Genomic DNA, 7,088 nt, shown 5'->3' with positions numbered 1-7,088 from the left:
GCTTCGTTATACGACCTGAGAATGTTAAATGAGAGAGAGAGAAGGAGAGGTAGAAGTTAATGACGTCACAGGCATGGGGGGGCCCAACTAGTAGATTATTGTGTGTGTGTGTGTTGCCCCTCAGTTACCAGGTGTCGGTCGCTGGTGATCGTTCCACCTTATTGTTTATTGGAAAAAAGAAAAATTTTTGTTTGTTTGTTTGTTTGTTTGTTGTTGTTTTTGTTGTTGTTCTGTTTTGTGCATTTATTTACTTTTTTTTATTTTTTTACGTTTAAAATAAGTTTAAAATAATTATTATTTAATTTTTTAAAAATTTCTTATATCGGCGCCATTTTTTTTTTTTGTGACGAGTGTTCGACGTGAGATTTTTTTTTTTGTTCAAATCTTAAACTTATATAAAAAAAAAAAAAAATTATGTGATTCGTTTTTGGTTTTTCGCGAACGAAAAAAAAAAAAAAAATTGTTATAAAAATTTATTTAGTTAAACAATAATTGTTTATAATAAATCGTGAAAATAAAACAAAATGGCGGTTAAAATTAATAATCAATTATTCGTCACATTTATTGCTCTACTACTATCGTTATTATGCGTAAGTATTTTAAAAATTATTATTATTATTATTTCACGCGATGTGACGCATATGTATAACAAGTCGATAATCGATAATCGATAATCGAATTATAATTTTTCCGCCATTTTAATTTTAAATTTTTTCTTTTTATTTGATTTTTCTTCACGCGCTTAAAAATTCGTTACGAGGTTTTTTTTTTATCCGAAGGAAAATAACGAAAAAAAATAAGTAATAAATTTTTTAAGGTGTGTTGCCAGTTTTACCACCACCACTACCACCACCACCACTACTACCACCACAATGGTAATAAATAACATTTAAAAGAAAAGGTCAATTGTACGGGAAAATGGCGCAAACGCGTTATAGCTAATCGTTAAAACGTCGAAACAAAATTAACTGATTATTTAAAATCAAAATCAAATCGATGAATCGATCGATCGATCCATCGATGAAATCTCGATTTGATTATTAAGTCGAGAAAAAAAAAAAAAAAATATAAGTAAAATGTCATGCATAGGCACTCGATGAATGCGCATTTTATATAAATTTGATTACTTGAAACGATTGTGGTGAAATCGATTTATCGAATATCGATATATTTTTTATTTTTATTTCGAGATCTTATATATATATATCGAACGCGTAAAATTTTTGCCGTTAACCGAAAATAATAAAAAACTCGACGACATGTTCTAAAAAAAAAAAAAATCTCACGACGACATTAATAATAATTTGACGCCATTTTTTTTTTTTTTTTTTTGCTTTTGATGATCTTTCGAGAAAAAAATTTTTTTTTGTGAGTTTCACGGTCTTTTCCTCTGTGAGAAAAAAGAAAAAAAAAATCAGTCTAATAATGATATAAAAAAATAAGAAACCGAAAAGAATTAAAGAAGAAAAGTAGAACGGATTTGATGAGTTTGTTTCACCAAAAAAAAAATAAAAAAAAAATGGCGGCATTAATTTATATATATATATAAATGATATACGGGTGGAAGATTATCTGTATCAAAATAATTTGGATATTGAGAGTGTGACAAACGCGGAATTTCGTGGGGGGGGGAAGGGAGAGGGGGGGCTCCAGCGGACGGATTGAAAATTAACCGAAATATGCATGAAAAGAAATTAAAAGTCAAACACCTCGAGGTACACGTGGTATTCACGGTCGGTCAGAAAACCTAAAAAAAAAAAAATTACGAACAAAGTGAAAAGTGGGGAGAAGGCGGAAACAAGGAAGAAAAGAAAGAGAAAAAGAGAGAAAAACAGGAAATAATTTTAAATTGATTTTTTTTTTTTAACGAACTCACGGTGACGATATGGCGACGATGGCGACATTCACAAAAGAATAAATAAAGGTGCGCGCGGGAAATCTTCGGGTTGATACCTGTGAAACCTTGATTGTAAACGTCGTAATAATAATTTCCGAGAAATAATTTTTTTTCATTCAATCGTAAAAAAAAAAAAAACGTCCAGAAAAATTTAAAAAAAAACGGAGGAAGGAATTTCGTTCCGTTTGTGGGATGGGCCGGCCATTTTCGAAAAAAACATCACCGCCATCAGGTACGAACCTACCTACCTACCTACTCGAGTCGCAGTTCGTTCAAAGATGGAATTAAATAAAAGACATTTACGTGGGTCGAAAAAAAATAATAATAATGCAAGTACTCGTTACGTCATCATCCATACGATTTCATAATTAAACTCGTTCGACTTGACTGACTGAAATTTAAATCCACGACGTATTCGAAAAATTATTATTATTATTATTATTATTATCATTATTGTCGTTATTCTTATGGTATGATTGTTATTTCACGATTTTCCTTTGTCACAAACCCATTGGGAGAAACCTTTTTTGCTATCATTTCGTAACATTCGTTCGTTCGTTCGTTTCACGATAATGATGATTAATTAATTGATTATTTTCCACACGACGGATATATTTAACGTACGAAGAAGAATACCGAGTTTAAACATGGGATTATTATTATTATTATTATTATTATTATTATCATTATTATTAAATTCTGTATTTGGCGTGTCGTCTTATAATAGTCTTTGATAATTGAAAAAAGCCACACATTTTCGGTTACGTAATTAATTAATTTTTTTTTAATTATAGCCAAAAAAGAAAAAAAAAAAAAAAGATTGAAAAACGTTGTCGTTGCGTCGATGGAATTTAAATTGATGACGTCAGAGTTTCCAAGGGGAGGGAAAAAAACGTTTTTTTTTTTTTAAATTTGGCGGTAAAATGGCGGGGTAGAGGAGCGCGTTTTGTAAACGTTAGAAAGCGGTGGATAAAATTAAAATTTTTTAAAATTATTTATTTATTTTCACGAAATAATAATAATAATTGGAGGGGTAATGAATGAAAACGAAAAGAGAAATATGATAATAATAATAATGATGATAATTTATTGAATGGATGAGTTTGTCTCTCTCTCTCTTTGTCTTCGTTTAATTTGAGCGTTCTCAGGTTTTCGTTCGTAGGATTAATAAAAAAAAAACAAAAAAAAACTCATTTTCTTGTTTTGTAATTATTCGGCGACATAATAATAATAATAATAGTAATAATAGTAATAATAATAATAATAACAATTTTGATTTTGTTGTATATAATGACTAAATTTTTGCAAGTCCGAGTTAAATATTTTCTATGACGTCACGGGAAACGAGAGAATTTTTGTTGTTGTCGTTATTGTTGTTGTTGTCGATGTTGTTGTTGTTGTTATTGTTGTTGTTGTTGTTGTTGTTGCTGTTATTGTTGTTGTTGTCGATGTTGTTGTTGTTGTTATTGTTGTTGTTGTTGTTGTTGTTGTTGCTGTTATTGTTGTTGTTGTCGATGTTGTTGTTGTTGTTATTGTTGTTGTTGTTGTTGTTGTTGTTGCTGTTATTGTTGTTGTTGTTGTCGTTGTTGTTGACGTTGTTGTTAATGTATATGATAAAATCATTCGTCCCTGATGAAAGTTACATGCACGTGTACGTAGACAAAATATCCGGGGTCACGTAAATCCTCATCATCATCATCATTATCATTTTTTTTTTTTTTTACCTTTTCGCGTGCAAAAAAAAGGAAAAAAGGAAATGAATCCCTTCGAGATTTTCAAATTTTACATAAATCAAAAATTTAAATTTTTCGATTTTGGGTTTATTATAAAGGAGAACGTTAACGTTTTTTTTTTTCTCGTTTCTACTTCCACGGACTTAAACGTCAAAACAATATTTAAATAACGTTTTAATGTCGAAATATGATAAACCTGTAAAAAGAGGAAGAAGCAGAAGATGATAACTGATAATACGCGTCAGAATTAATTCGGGACAAAAAGAGAAAAAGATGATGTGAACGTTAATGGTTGTGACGTCAAAAAAACGATTCGATTCAAATTGGCGGGAATTTTTAAATTTGTTGTCGAACGAATGTTATTTTGTATGTCGTAGGTTTGTTAACGTAATTAAAAAAAATTCAAAATTTTTACAACAACTTTCCGGAGGAAAAGTTTTTAATTAGCCCACGTGTGGTTTTTCTTCTTATTTTTTTTTTTTTTTTTTTTTTTTTTTACTCGTGTAGGAAACTTCTAAAAGAAAAAAACGTTTCGAGACTATCTGATATAAATATATAGAAAAACACGAAAATCCTTTTAAAAGAAATCAAGTCGGAGGAAGTGTGAAAAGTTTTCGTTTGTAAAATAACACGAGTTACCAACATACAAAAAAAAAAAAAAAAAAAAAAAAACTTTTCGATTTTCTTTTTTTTTTTTCTTTTCTCTTTTCATTCGGTCACGCGAAATAAATATGTAAAATGGCGGCGACGACGGAAAAAAAAAATTTATTTGTGGTTTTTTTCAAAAAGTGGAAGAAACGCGATTTTTGTTTTGAAAATCGTTTGTCGTTTGTTTTGTAAAAATTTTTTTTACGATTACGTTAAATCTTCCCAATGTTGTAAATTATTATTATTATTATTTCTCAATCAAAACGATCGATATGTGTATCGAACAACAACAACGACAACGACAAACGATTACGACGAGTGCGACGTAATCATTGGTTGTTGAATTAAAACCAATCGCCTATTTCTTTTAACCTTTCTCGAATTAAATTTAAAAAAAAATGTCGTCTGCTAAATATAACCAATTTAAATCGTCGTCTGTATTCGTTTAAAAAAAAAATTTAACGACTTTTTCTCTCTCTCGTTCCGTTTCCGGTTTGTTACGTAATTGCAAAAAATTAAAATTAAAATTAAATTTGACGTTAAAAAAAAACGCTCCGCGTTAGTGTAATAATAATAATAATAATAACAATAAACGATACCATTAAACGAATGATTAATATTTTGAAAAAAAAAAAAGGAAGATTTCCAAAGGAAAAAATTATTTAATAACATTTAAATTCGTTACGTCATTCAAAGGAAGAAAACAAAAAGAAAAAACGATTACGAAACGTTATTATTATTATTATTATTATTATTATTATAATGCGGTCGCGAATGGATCTAACGAGTGCGTGTGCGTGTGCGTGTTTGTTTGTTTGTTTGAATGCGTAGGCGAGTGTTGTTTGTCGTACAAACGATTTACGAAACGATTCTTTGAAACACGCAAAACGTTAAGTTAAAATTTATGTAAAAATATTTAAAAAAAAAAAATGGTGAATTTTAATGGTTCAATGAAAAAGGAAAAAAAGGAAAAAAGGAAACGAAAACGAAAAAGGAAAAAAATGGCCGACAACAAACAACAACCGATGAAGTGAAAAAAAAAAAAAAAATTTTTTTTTTGTAAAAAAAGAAAAAAAATAAGTGAAGCGATTCAAGTTTTTTTGTTTACCGCAATGGCTTAAATTTTTTTCCTTTTTTCCTTTGAAAATTTTAGAAACCAACGAAAGGTTTTCTTCCTTTTCCCTTTTCTGCACAAAATTTTTTTTTTTTTTTTTTAAAAGATTTTGATTAATGTTTAAAATTCGTGATAACGAATACGCGTTTGTCGGCCATTTTTTAAAATAGAAAGAGAAAGTTTGTTGTGACGTATGAGAAATTTTTTTTTTAAACTGGAGAAATGATGAACGGTTAAAATAAATTTGATATGGTACGATTGTAAAATCCCCTTCTTCCCCTCCTCTCCCCGCCCCCTCTCTCATTTACTACTAAAAAACCGTTACATATTTTATTTGAAATTTAGATTTTTTTTTTTTCAATCGGACAATCGCCATTTTTATTTTTATTTTATGCAAATCTTTCATATATTACGGATGATGATGATATTTTTTCAATTGAAACACAAAATCGAGACGGAAGTTTAGTTTTTTTATTATTATATTTTTTCATTCATCTAGAAAATTTTTATCATAAATAAACAAACAAACACACACACACACACACGAACAAACAAACAAAAACATTCCCTCATTCACTCACTCACTCGCACCGGTACAAACAACAACAACAACAACAACAAACGTTCCGTTAATAATTGTCACGATTACGGCGCGCTTGTGTTCTTTCGATTCGATTCGATTCGATTGTCAAAATAATTTGAAAAAAAAAAATATAATTCGATATATCGATCGATATAAATTTGAGATATCTCGAAACGAATTTTAATTTTTATAAACTGGAAACGGAAATAAATTTAATTTAAATTAAATAAATTTTGTATTTTCGATTTTGATCGCCATTTTTGTTTCTTTTTCTCTCTCTTTCTCTCTCTCTCGCACGTTTTAATGTTTCGAAACTTTATTTGCGGAGGTGGTTGAGGTAGTGGTGGTGGTGGTGGTTTAATAAGAATGAAAGATAAAAATACAAACGATGATTTTTTTTTTTAATGTTGAAAAAATAACCTCGAGTAACAACAACAACAACAACTTTTTTTCGTTTACAAAATGAGTAACGACGATAACAACAACGCCTAAATACCTTTTGCCAGGTTTCTTTCTCCCACTTATGTGAGAGAGAGAAAGAGAAAGAGAGAGAGAGAGAGAGAGAGAGAAAGAGAAAGAGAAAGAGAAAGAGAGAGAGAGAGAGAGAGAGAGAGAAAGAGAAAGAGAGAGAGAGAGAGAGAGAGAAATGGCAATGAACGTTTTTTCTTTTTTTTTTTTTAACACTGACGAAAATCGGGACACATAATCCAAACGAACGATGCTAAATATAATTTATATTCCAAACACGTAAAAAAAAAAAAAACTAAAAAAAGTCGTGGAACCAGAAAAAAAAATTTTTTTTTTATTTTATGACCATTTTTAGTCATTTTTCTTTTTTTCTTTCTTTATTTTTTTCTTATTGTTTTATCGATCGTGAAATTAATAATAATAATAATAATAATAATAATCATATGAGTATAATGTGATAATGATAATGATAATAATAATACGAAAACCCTGACATCTATTTTTTTGGGACGAGTTTCACACAATTTTTTAAAAAAAAAATTGTTTTTAAAAATATTGCAAGGCCGGTAACGAAATAATAATTATCTATCTTCTGCCACGACTATGAAAGTTTTCTAAAAAGGAAGAAGGGATTTTAATTAACGA

This window comes from Pediculus humanus, genomic scaffold, assembly GCF_000006295.1.
Source record: "Pediculus humanus corporis 1103172107542 genomic scaffold, whole genome shotgun sequence".
Lineage (NCBI taxonomy): Eukaryota > Metazoa > Arthropoda > Insecta > Psocodea > Pediculidae > Pediculus > Pediculus humanus.
This window is presented reverse-complemented; position numbering follows the sequence as displayed.